Here is a 13,730-nt window from a genome sequence, read left to right as displayed (position 1 = left end):
GACAGACAGACAGAGAAAGAGACAGAGACAGAGACAGCGACAGAGTTCCAGAATTACACTTAAGCCAGATGCCGATGGCTCAAACCTATAATCCTAACTACACAGGAGTCGGGGATGTGAAGATCTTGGTTCATAGCTGGCTTGGGAGGAATGCCTGTGAGAATCTTATCCTCAAAGAACTAACAGAAAACGGGAAGTGATGCTGTGACTCCTGTGGTAGAGCGCTAGCCTTTATCTGAGGAGCTCAGGGACAGCATCCAGATCCAGAATTCAAGCCCCACAAATGACAAGAAGTGGACTTCCCATCACAAGAAATGGACTGAATAACACCCACTGTCCTAGGAAGTATGGCAGAGAAATCAGGCCAAGATTCCTTTCAGTTGGGGATCATGAATAGGTCACCTGGCTTCTCCATGACTCATTTTCCCCAGCTGGAAAAATGAATAGAGTGAAGGATCCCTACCTCATGAGGATAGGTTAATGAGAGACAGCCATGTTTTGTTTCATAATCCCACACCTGTTGCATGATTAATAACAGAACCCATCTGAGCCCTTTCCCGGCAACTTCCTGTCATATGCTCACAGAATTGATGAGAAATGTATCTGACACCTGCTCCCTCTGTTCCTGGCTCTGCTCCAGAGATCCCTCTGTATTAGTCCCTTATTTCCTCACAACTGTCCCATGAGGAGACTGAGGTCCGATGGTTGACATCCAACCCAGAGCTTTACCTGTGGTCAAGAATCGGCTGCTGTGAACTAAGAGTTTGCACAATCCGTCTAATGCGAGGAATGAGCTGGGCGATAAATATCTACCAGCCCCCTCCTCCCCACACACTTACACACAACACACTTCCATCCTCCTTTGCAAAGATGTTTTACTTTCTTTCTTTTGATTGGTTGTGGGTCTTGAACTCTGGGCCTGGGTTCTATCCCTGAGTTCTTCAGCTCAAGTCCAGCACTCTACTACTTGAGCCACAGCACCACTTCCGGTTTTCTGGTGCTTTATTGGAGAGAAGTGTCTGAGGGTCTTTCCTGCCCAAGCTGGCTTTTACTCTTGATCCTAAGATTCAGCTCCTGAGTACTTAGGATGACGGCCATGAGCCACTGACACACAGCCAAAGATGCATTTCTATGCCTGTCATCCTATCCCCTCAGGAGACTGAGATCTGAAGACTGCAGTTGAATGCCATCCTTGGAAGGAAAGTCATTGAGAACTCTTATCTCCAATTAAAAACCCAAAAACCTTGCAAGTGGAGCTGGAGCTCAAATGGTGGAGTGCTAGCTTTGAGCATAAAACAAGGGATGGGACCCAGGCCCTAGTTTTAAACTTTTTCTAGCATAAACCCACCCAACCAAGGGAAGCAGGTGAGCACACCGGAGCTCAAAGCTCACACATAATACTCAAGACTCACAGAATAGACCCCATCGTGCTCTGAGTCTCTAGATTCTATGCCCTAGATCATGGCAGGCTGAGATGGGACTGACCATGCACCGAGTCAGGACATACAAGTACAATCTCATACTGAGATCCCGTGACCTCATCAAGGACTCAAGATCTCTCACTGTCCTGTCTTGACACTGGGTAGTCAGTTGAGATCTAGTTATCCAACCAAAGGATATTGGAATGAATTAATTTCTCAGCCAAGGGATGCAGACTGGAGGGCTCTAGGTCCCTTTATCTGGGGAATGAGAAAAGGGCTGATCCACCTCAGGAATGATCCTGGGTTGTGAGTATCCTCAAAGAAACAATGCAGCTCAGAGCCCAGTGCCTCTGGTTTTCTCACCAGCCTCGACCTTCAGTCTGCCCTCTCTAAATCACACATCTGCCATCTAGACTAAAGGCTGAGCCAGCAAGGAGACCCAACTCTACCTCTAAGAATGGCAGTCATGGGGCCCTGAGTCCCCTAGAGGAAGACTCAGAGCAACATGCGTCTGACTGTTTCCCTCATTCCCTGGCTGTCCTGTGCCAGTGGCCTGGTTTCCTCTGTCTGTGGTTGAGGAATGAACACTGGGGGTGTCATCTTCAGATTGAGCCAGCAAAAGTCCCAGTCCCCAAGGATGTACTGCACAGGCATCCTGCAGTGGACGACAGCGAGGTTGTCAAGGGTGAACCTAGAGTGCCAGGACTTTTAATAGCCATGTGGCTGGGTTGAAGGCTCTATCACTGATGGTCTAGGTTGTAAGGTGAGGTCATGGCTTCAATGGCCTGACACACCTGATCTGGGATCATCCTCCCTCTTCATCTTCCTCCTTATCCCCTGCCTCCCCCCCTCTGGATATCACACTCCCTATCCTCCCTAACGTTTGGACACTTTCTTCTCATCTGACCAGAAAATAAAGTCGGTGACACACCCTGAGCCCTAGGGTCTACCCCAGGCTGTTTCCCTCAGCAGTAAGCAAATCACTCAGATCCTGGATATCATGAAGTTGCTGAGGGGACAGTCGCTTCGTCCTACATACTGGCTTTAGGCTCTGAAACTGTCCCCACAGAGATTGTGAATGGTTGGCTCCCTTGACTCCAAACCAAGGCCTGCATGATCCCTTCTTCCTTCCTTTCCTCCTTTTCTCCCTCTATTCTTCACTCCTCTCTTTCTCTGTCCTCTCTTTGTGTCACTCCTGGGCCTTAAAATCAGAGACTGGGTACTGTCCCTGAACCTTTTTACTCAAGGTCAACAGCCTATGGCTTGAGCCACTCATCCACTTCTGGCATTTTCTTTTTGGTAGTTAGTTGGAGACAAGAGTCTTAAAGGCTTTCCTGCATGGGCCTTAAGCCTCAATCCTCCCATCTCAGCCTCCTAAGTAGCTAGGATGACAGGAGTGAAGCAATGGTATCCAACTCAAACCAAGATTTCTTCATGTTCTGTGGATCCAGCACTGGAACCTTTCATCGTGTATGACCCGCCCCTCACCCCCTGGGCTTGGCACACACTAATCGTTTTTTTGGATAAATAAAAGAGCATCTGTCTATGACAATACTACAGCAAAGTCCCATCTAATTCGTTAAGCATCCTGGGTGGGGACAAATCCTGATGTAGCTCTCCAACAGTTCTCCCTCCTCCCTCTTCCCACCCTCCTGGTACCACTGCACTTAACTGTTTTGGTTCCAAGGACGTGAACCATGTTGTCCTCACTGGATTACAGGGCCTCTGGGATGCCTATCTTCTCAAAGATCTCTGTCCAGCCACTGACCAGCTCTGTGGCACTCCATTCCCCACTCAGGTGTGAACAAGGTTGCTGTGAGGTGAACGCCAGTCTCAAGGGGCCTCCTGTCCACTCCCTAGTGCAGACAGGATGGTCCACTATGTCTGGCCCCCAAGTTTCATGTTGCAGAGAAAGGATCCTTGAGGCATTCCAGGTCTCTGAATCTCCCAGATTCCAGTGCAGGTTCTGGGAATTGTCTCTGCTCACATCTGACTGGCTGCGGATGGTGAGGTCACAATCTCTGCTCCCCAAGACATCCTCAACTGTGGTGGTCAGCCTAGAGAGAGCCGGTGGAGAATCAGCAGCTGCCAGAGAAAGGCAGTCAAGGCACGACATTCATAGCAGGAAAACTTCTGGCTTGGGAACTCTGCCTGTGCCGCTTTGAAAGTCATTGTTTGGTGGCTGAAATTGTCCATCTAATTTGACCCAGAATCCCAGACATTAGTAGAAATTGCCAGCTTCAAGAAAAAACCCTGGAAAAGGTAGCATACTTAATGGGTTCCAAAATAAGCAGTCCCTTTTTCCTTCCAGACAGCCTACAGCAGATTACAGAAAATGGCATTCAGAGAGCCTTAGCTAACTGCATGTCCTGATCCCAAGCAGGCTCCAGCAGGGGGAACACACTTGCCTACCATTGCCTAGCTGGAAACAGCTCAGGAGTGATACAGATTGGAGTCTGCAGGACTCCAGGGAGGACTGCCCACCAGTGCACTGCCCTGGGAGGAAATCCATGGCAACATTGGGGACCCGGAGCCCCCTGTTAAGATGCCCTTGGACACCATCAACGCCCAGGGTAAGATTTCCCCCTCATCCTCGGTCGTGGTGAACCATCTGCCATGTCACACGGTTCATTAATTCCCAGACCCTCCTAGCTTCACAGCCCCTGCCCTACACCCCCTATCTAGTTCCCTAATTATGTTTGGCAGACACATTCCCAACTTTGAATTAGCTCCAACTATACGCATGAGAGCAGACTGTCTGGCTGGAAGAATGCAGCTGTGGTCACAGTAGCCTCATGAGCCTTCTGGCTAAAGACAGAAGGGCAGGTATCCACTCTGGTCTGTGGTTCACACAGGCCTCCTAGGAGAGACCCACGCAGGCCCAGCAGTTACTGTGGGCTGCAGGAAAGGGGACGAAAGTGGTGGGAAGGAACATCTGATGAAATCTTCTCTAAAGGAGCCATGACACTGTGAAAGAGAAAACAAAAATTGTGGCTGGGCTCATACTGGGTATTAATGAAAAAAGAACAACAAATACACACATGCACACAAATAAAATGCTTTTGCTCGGGCTACGAAGGTGGTTCAGTGGTAGAGTGCTTTCCTTGCATGCACAAGGCCCTGGGTTTGATTCCTCAGCACCATGTAAGCAAAAAGAAAAAAGTCGGAAGTGGCGCTGTGGCTCAAGTGCTAGAGTGCTAGCCTTGAGCTGAAGAGCTGAGGGACAGAGCACAGGCCCAGAGTTCAGACCCCACAACCAGACCCCCACTCCAAAAAATTATTGTACTCTTTTTAGACATGCTGACTGTACAATGAGAAAGATGATCTCTCTCTCTCTCTCTCTCTCTCTCTCTCTCTCTCTCTCTCTCTCTCTCTCTCTCTCTCTCTCTCATACACACCTAAACACACAGACTCAAAGCAGTGCCTCTCCTGAATTTGTTGATTTCTCATCTAGGCAACGTACCCTTGTCAGAACCAGGGGCAACCACCCAAGGGGAACAATGCTGTAATATTGCAGAACCACCCTGCCTCCCCCTTTCTCCAGGGCCAGACCCTTCTCCTTGGGAACAACCAGCCTTGACTCCCCATTCACCAAAACCCTAGTTTAGGACTCTGGGTGAAGGAGTCCCGAGACACGTGGCTTCTCAGAGCCTGGACAGAAAACAAAGCAGGGGGTCATGGTGCCTCCAGAGAGGTGTCTGACCTGGGGTGGGGGTGTCATTGGGGACTTTGATTGGGTCCTAAAGGCTATATACATAGATGGACTCCCTACTTCCCTCCTACATACTTCTGAACAACTTGGCAGATTCTTGGGGAGGATGAGGAGACCAGATGGACTGGGAGCACTAGCAGAAGCTGGCAGAACTAGGAAATGTGATCACCCAGTCAGAACTGTTGACAGCTGCGGTTGGGGGTACAGGCCGGTTGTATGTGTGTCAGAGGGGGTGTGCTTTTCTCCCAAATACCCACCTTCTATCTGACCCCAGTGCCCTCACCTCTCTAGTGGGCTCTTCTGGGAATGTCCTCAGGTGAAAGGGTGACTGAGCACAGAAGACAAGGGCTCACACAGCAAGGGGGGGCCTATCTTTTGCATCCAACACCTCCCTCCCCAGCAAAAAGGAAAAGACCTAGAAGGCAGGTGGTGGGGTGTTGCTCCCCATCTCTGATGAAAGCCACCAGGTTCCCACCAGGGAGAGAAAGGATGCACATGCAAGGCTGTGTGGCTCCCACTGCTCCAGGCTAGGGGCTCTGTGGTGCCCCCTCCTCACCCATCCCTGAAGTTCCCCTTTTCCTGGGACACTAACCGCTAGAGATGAGGGTCGGATCCCCGGGTGGACACCCACTTCCACCCCCCCCCTTGGGTGCATTTGTGGCAGAGCTAGGGCAGACTGTGGCACATGGGGGAGGTGCAGGGGTGATTGGTAAGGGGAAGCAAGAGGCGGGGTTTTGGCTCTGCAGGGGTGGGGGGTTGGGTAGAGTGGGGAGGTTGCTGGGGGTCGGGTCGTGGGTTGCTGGCCCGCAGGGCGGCCACTCACGTGTGTGGCTGGAAGAAGCTGTAGGCTGTGATCAGGTGTGCACCTGGCATCTGAGGACCTGAGGCCGGGACCAAGTAAGGGCCACAAGCATGCCAGGGGCGCGCCATCTCAGCCAGGTTACTGCAAGAGGCACTGTGGTTCAGAGCTGGCAGGGCCATGTTTGAAAAGCAGCGCTGCTGAGAGGGGGCGGGGCATCTGCGGGCACATGGCGGGGATGTTCGCAGCCTCTGCTCCTTCTCAGCAGCAGTTGACTCAGCGGCCTCCTCCCCTGAGTCTGCCGCCACTGCTGCCTCCACCTCAGCAGCCATAGGTGCCTAGTTGCCACATGCTCTGCACTTCTGGCCAGGACCCACGCTATGATCGGAGCAGCCGCCAGCCACTGAAGCCGTTTCCACTGGTGGTTGTGTAGTAGGAAGACCCCTACTCAGGCAGGCAAGCCCTCCTAGTCGACCGGAGTGACAGAGCCCACTGCAACAAAGTTGTTATTAAAGAAGCAACTTTATTGAGAAGATTCCTACACTGACAGGCCAGGGGCACAGCACAGACTCGGGGAGCTGATACTGTGACCCCCAGTGGCCCAAGTACTTAGGTTTTTAAATGCAAAAATCACAAGGTGAAGCCTGGTCACGTAGGCAACCAATGAGATTTTCACACACCCAAAAGATTGCACAGTCATACCAGAACACACCCAGGTGGCCAATGAGGTTACACTTTGTCACATAATGGCTGTTTAAACCAGCCTATCACTTTTGGTTTAAATGACTGGAGAATTCAATGGTAAAGCAGAGCTTAAGGTAAACATACACAAAGGAGTTTAGTGGAGTTTAACATAGGCATGTGAAAAAGGTGGAGTTTATACTAAACTCCGGATGTTGCCAGCATGCCAGCAGGAGCCGGATTACTGGCTAACTGTTTAGTCAGTCTGTCCTTAACAGAACAATGAAGGTGGGTTAAGTTGTTAAGGGGAGGGGGACCTAGAGGCATTCTTTTCATTCCAGGAACTGGGCTGGTTGGAGCCAAGGTTTTTTTTGTTTTTTTGTTTTTGTTTTTTTTTTCTAAAATCCCTAAAACAAAAACAAAACCTGTAAAGAAGCTGTCCCAGCTCAAGTCTCCTCTCAGGGCCTACTTCACTTGTGCTCCTGCTCACTCTTCTCTCTGCTCTCTTTCAGCCCCACACTCCTCTCCTGGGCCACGCTGCCCTGATGCACACATGCCCCTGCTCCCTTGGGCCCCTGGCCATTGCTGCCACCAAAGTGTGCCCATGAGCCCCGACCTCTACTCCCCTGGGCCCCGCCCCCCACCACTAGCCACAATTGCAGCCCTGACTAGGTCCTAAGGCTTCCAGACCATGGCAATTGCAGCCTTACCTCAGCTCAGCATTCTCCCTCCCACCCCAGAGCCTGCCCTGGGGATCGAATCACCCCTCAGCCCCACCGCTGGAGGAGATTCTCTTCCATTCCCCTTCATTCACACACAAAGCAGGTGCATGGTGACACTCGTGTGTGTATGTGTGTTTGTGTTTGTGTCTGTGTGATTGTTGGGGATAACTACCTCTAAAGGACTCAGAATATAGCACCCTTTGGGATGACTCAGCACACAGCGCACTTCCAAAAATAGCACAAAGCACTCTGTGTAAAGGACTCAGCACACAGCTCCCTTTGAAGGACTCAGCATGTAGTACTTTGGGTAGAGTACTCAGCACACACCACCCTTTGAAGGAGGGAGTCCATAGCCTGCAATGTGAAGGACTCAGTGCATGGCATGCTTTGAAAAACTCAGCACATAGCACTTTTTCCCAGTGATTCATCACTGGGAACTCAGGACCTGGGCACAGTCTATGAGCTTTTCTTGCTCAAAATGAGCCCTCTACCAGTGGAGCCACACAGCTCTACTTCTGGCTTTGTTGGCATTGAGGTTGGACAAGGGTCTCAAGGACTTTCCTTTCTAGGGGGACTTTGACCTTGATCCTCCTGTCTCAGCCTTGTAAATATCAAGGAGGACTGCTGAAAGCCACTGATGCCTGGTTAATCATTGTTTGGGATTATGTCTTCCCCAGTCTCCTGCAAGCTTTCAGCAATGCAAGGTGAAGTATCATTTGGAGCCAGATCACTCAGACCCAGATTTCCATGGTGTAAAGGAAGAAAATGTAAAAATGCCATCCCGCCACTTTTTTTCTGTGCATTCCCCAAACCCCCTGCACAAGGCCTGGAGTTCTAGGATCCCAGGATGGGCTGTGTTTTCAGCGGCTGCACCCCTGCCTATGGTGATGAAAGCTGAGGCACGGTTGCCATTACCTGAGTTCAAGACCGTGCTTGGCAAAAAAAAAAAAAAAAAAAAAAAAATAGTTCCCTGGCTTGCAATTTACGCCATTCCTCCTACCTTTGAATTTGAACTTAAGGCCATGGTAACTCTGAAGCACTGTGGATGAAGGGGAAGCTCACCATGCTTGAAGACAAGAAAATAAGGCCTGGTCCCTAGGCCTGAATTCAAGTCCCAGGCCTGGAAACATTCTATTTATATACATTGTAAAGGTAGGATGTGTACTTACGTATAGATGTTCAGTCCATGTCCTGTTTGTTGTGGTTGTTTAATGTATTTTTGTTTTATTCATTTATTTTCCATTTTTTATTGTGAAAATACAGTACAGAGGGGTTACAATTACATAGGCAAGATAATGAGTACATTTCTTATCAAGCATTGTAGCCTCCTCCTTTGTTTCCCCTTCCCATCCCTTCCCATCCTTCCCTCCACCCCCCACCCTATCCTCCACGCTCTCACCTGCCACCCTACACCAAAGTTGTAAAGTTCATTTTCAACATAACGACTTGTACATCTCATTGTTGCAATAGGTCCACCTCTATCCATATTTTAACGATTTGTTTTTTCCTCTTCCTCTCCACAAATTATACCGACATCAAATACAGTGAAAGCAGGGGTTATACTGTGGGGCAGAGACATTCAAAGCAACAAAGAAATCATCTTATAAATGTGTTAGAAGCAATCCCATGAAAGGAAAAAAAGAACATTTCAATACATATCTTAGGATTCATTTCCTTAACATCACCTTATCTGATCTTTTCTGCTTGACTCAGACATATACTCAAAATTGCAAATAAGGGAAACCCTGGAACCTATGTTACTTTGGGCCTGGCTTACTTCATTTAATATAATTTTTTCAAGGTATTTCCATTTCCTAACAAATGGGGCAATGTCATTCTTTGTGATGGAGGCATAGAATTCCATTGTGTATATATACCACATTTTCTTGATCCATTCATCTAACGAGGGGCATCTGGGTTGGTTCCATATCTTAGCTATAGTAAATACTGTTGCAATAAACATAGTCATGCTGGTAGCTTTAGTGTGTCTTGTTGTAAACATTTGGGTAAATGCCCAAAAGTGGGATTGCTGGGTCATAGGAGAGCTCTATGTGGAGTCTTTTGAGAATTCTCCAGACTACTTTCCAAAGTGGTTGAACAAGTTCACACTCCCACCAACAATGCAATAAGGTTCCATTCTGTCCACATTTCCTCCAGCATCTGTTGTTATTAGAGTTCTTGATTATAGGCATTCTAACTGAGGTGAGGTGGTATCTCCATGTTGTTTGGATTTGCATTTCTTTATGGCTGGGGAGGTTGAGCATTTCTTCATTTGTGTATTGGCCATCCTTCTTTCTTCTCCAGAGAAGTTTCTCTTTAAGCCTTTTGCCCAGTTATTCATTGGATGGTTGTGTCTTTGAGGATTTGTTGTTGGGGGATTTAATGTTTTGAGTTCCAAGTATATTTTAGATATGAGATTTTTTTATTGACTGTGATGACACACATTCCATTTATGATATTGATGACAACCCATCACATAGTGTCTAGATTTGTAGATGTGTTCTTCATCATGAGTGACACCCAGGACTCTCAGAGAAAAGGAAAACAGGTATCACACTCAGCTTCTTACTCCATGATCCAATTGTTGGAAGCTGGGATCTGAACTCAGGGCCTGGCAGACCCAATTCAGACCCTGAATGGGTGTGTCAACACGGCAACCTCTAGCCAATGAAGCTGCCAAGGAATATCCAGACCCTGAGATTGAGCCACAGGGATGGACAAAATAACCATACATGGATAGACAGGTGGAAGAACAACAATAAATATATATTTGTACAGAGTGCCAGAGAAATGTACCTAGGATTCAATGGCATCAACTACGTTCCTACTAACTCTTAGGTCTTTTTTATGCCACCATTGAAGGAATAGTATACTTTTCATGCTTAATAAACCATTCATTAAGATGAATCATCGTCCTAGGATCACTGCGTCTAATTTTGGACTAGACCAATACACGCAGAAACTTCTCATTCAATCATGAGTTTGCTAAAATTTCATTGTTATTCCCATGCATAGGAACAAGTATCTTGGGATCTCACCCACTGGTAGGTGTTAGGACCACGATTTAAGCTCAGGGCCTATATTGCCGCATGGGCCTATGGCTTCCCTGATAGCCCATTAGCTTCGCCAATGCAAGGTGAAATACCCTTTGCAGCGGTGTAATTCAAACCCAGGATGGTCACCGTGAAAAAGAAGAAAATATAAAAAATTAATCCTGCGACATATTTCCCTGTCATTTTTCTGTCATTTTTTCCTGCAAAGCTTTTGAGCCTAGCATTCTAGGATCGACTACGGGCCCATGGGAGCCCGCCAACTGAGGTGATCAAAGCTGAGGCAGAGTTGTCATGAACTGAGTTCAAATCCTATGCTTGGCAATAATAATAATAATAATAATAATAATAATAATAATAATAATAATAATAATAATAATAATAACACACCCTGGCTCAGAATTCTCACCATTTTTCTGCCACCTCTGAGATTCCAACTCAGGTCTGGGTAACTTTGTTGCACTGTGGGGGAAGGTGAACCTCACCATCCTTGAAACTACAAGGTCAGGCCTAGTCCCAGGGCCTGAACTGAAGCCCCAGCACTGGCAAAAAACATATGCTAACCTATTTTACACATAGGATCTCTCTTTACATAGAGATGTGGAAGGTATCATGCATTCAGTGTTGTTATTCTTTTTATTGTGTGTCTTAGTCATGGATGCATTTTGTATTTCATTGCATATGATGGCAGCTATAACTGTGCTGACATGGATGGCAACTGATCCCATGAATATAGAGTTGCCTATATAGCATACTGCATTCTAGCTGAGACCCAGGACTTTCACAGAACAGAAAAACAGGTGCAATGATTGGCTTCTCACATCAGGATTCATCTTTTGGTAGTGCTGGGATCTGACCTCGGAGACTGCAGGCCCAATAGGGGAATTGGTCCAGGTAAGCACACCAGCATGTGAGCCACTAAGGAGCTAGGCTGTTACCAGGACCTGAGATGGAGCCCTGCGAGGGGGGAGATGGGAGAGCACAATAGTCATCCATTCATAATCTGAAGGTAGTATGTAAATAAGTACATATTTGTATAGAGTAGGATGGCGACCAGTGATGGAATCCAATCTACCTTGTTACTAACGATTCTTGGATCTTCCCTAATGCCTTCATTTCATGACTGTGATGATTATGGTCATGTTTCATCAACTCTTCATTAAAAATAATCAATACCCCATGAGTCTTGCCTGTCATTTCCTACTCATATCAAGCAGGAACTACTCATTCAAAGATGAGATCCATCGAATTCCATGACTCTTCCTAGGTTCAGAAACGAGTATCTCAGGATCCACTGCCATTCCCTCAATGTATGGTGGCTGACCAGGGTTCGACGTCAGGGCCTCCTTTGCTGGGTCAGCCTCTGGCTCTTCTGATGGCTAACAGGCTATCTGCCACCCCAGGTCACCTTCACTCTGCAGGCCACTGTGTTTGGACCCAGCATTGTCAGCATGCAAAGGACAATAAATGTAAAAGCACTAGGTGGAACTTCCTACCGCTTTTATTCACCCTAGCGTTTTTTTTTTTCCAGCAAGCCCCGAGATCCTAGGGTCCGAGGATGGGCTGTGGGTCCAGAGGCTTCAGCCTAGGATGATCGGAGCTGAGGCAGAGTTGCCATGACTTGAGTTCAAGCCCCGGGTCTGGGAAAAAAACAAAAATAAAAAATTATGAATGAAGCACCCTAGCTAAGAACTCACACTGTGATACTGCTAGAGCTGGGATTTGAACTCAGGTCTGGGTAACACCATTGCACTGTAGGAGAAGGGGAAGCTCAACATTCTTGAAGACTAGAATGTCAGGCCTGGTCCAGGGCTTGATTTGAAGGCCAAGCACTGGATAAAATAGCAAGCCCAACTTTTTACACATAAGATATCTATTTACATACAGGTGTGGTATGCATCTTGCATTCAATGTGGTTATCTTTTTTAAATTTTGAGTCTTATTTATGGATGTATTGTGTATTTTATAGAGTATGGTGACAGGTATATCTGTGCTGACATGGATGACAACCTATTCCCATGGCTATAGAGTTGCCTATGCTCTCTAGATCCTAGCTGTGACTCAGGACTTGCACAATATAGGAAAACATCTGCAAGGTTTGGCATCTCACATGGATGAACCTTTTGGCAGTGCCGGAAGTTGAACTCAGGGCTTAGCAGAACCAACTGCCAAATAGGTCCACATGAGCACACCAGCTTGTGAGCCACTAAGGAGCTAGGCCATACCCAGGACCTGAGATCTAGCCCCGGGGTGGGGGTGGAGTACCATATTCATTCATTCATAAGCTGAAATTAATATGCTAGTAAAAGCCTGTTTGTATAGAGTAGGAGATGTGGTGAGCTGTGTTGGAATCCTATCTTCCATGTGACTACCGATTCTTGGATCTTTCCCAATGCCTCGATTTCCTGAATGTAATTATTATTGTCACACTTCATGCAGTCTTAATCAAGATCTTGCCTATCATTTCCTATGTGAATCATGCATGAACTTCTCAACTCTTCCCTAGGCCTGAATTCAAGCACCAGTACTGAAAAACATAACATTTATAGACATTTTAAATATTTGAGTTATATCTCTATATTCATTTTAAATCGTGTTTGTTGGAGTGATTCATTATATTTTATTATTATTGATTGATTGATTGATTTAGCATTTATTTTATGGACTGTGAGTACACCTATAACATTTTTTACATTTGTTCCAATCTATTCCATAGCATGTAGCATTGCATACATAACATGTACATCATACCTGACACCGAGCACTTGCACAGAAAAGGAAAACAGGTGTCACACATGGAATGTTACACCAGGAAGAAACTTTTGGCAATGAGACTGAGGGACTAGGAGGCCCAATTCATGAAGGGATGATTGTCAGCACGGCAGAATCTAGCTCATGTAGGTGCCAAGTGGATCCCAAGACCTGGGATCGAGTTCCAGGTTTGGCCAAAATAGCAAAATTGCAGATGATGGTATACTAATAAATATAAATTTAGATATTTACATACGGCCAGAAATGTCTATTTAGTATTCAATGACATATACTATGCTCCTAAGGATTCTCAGGTCTTTAGTGAGGACTCCATTTAATCAATAGTATTCTTTTAGTGTATAATAAACTATGAATTAAAATCAGTCGGTGTCCTGTGATTATTGGGTCTAATTTTCTGCTAGACTGATTGATGAACTACTTATCCAACCATGACATTGTTCACATTCCTCTGGTGCTCCTATGGACGGGCAATAGTTTCTTAGGCTCCCCAGCCCTTTGTAAGTGGCATGACCAGGATTCAAACTCAGGACCTAGGTGTCCAGGTTGGCCTATGGCTTCACTGATAGCCTGAAA

Source organism: Dipodomys merriami, unplaced genomic scaffold (genome assembly GCF_024711535.1).
Source record: "Dipodomys merriami isolate MVZ:Mamm:240054 unplaced genomic scaffold, mDipMer1.0.p SCAF_58, whole genome shotgun sequence".
NCBI classification, from domain to species: Eukaryota; Metazoa; Chordata; class Mammalia; order Rodentia; family Heteromyidae; genus Dipodomys; species Dipodomys merriami.
Note: the sequence above shows the minus strand (reverse complement) of the source record.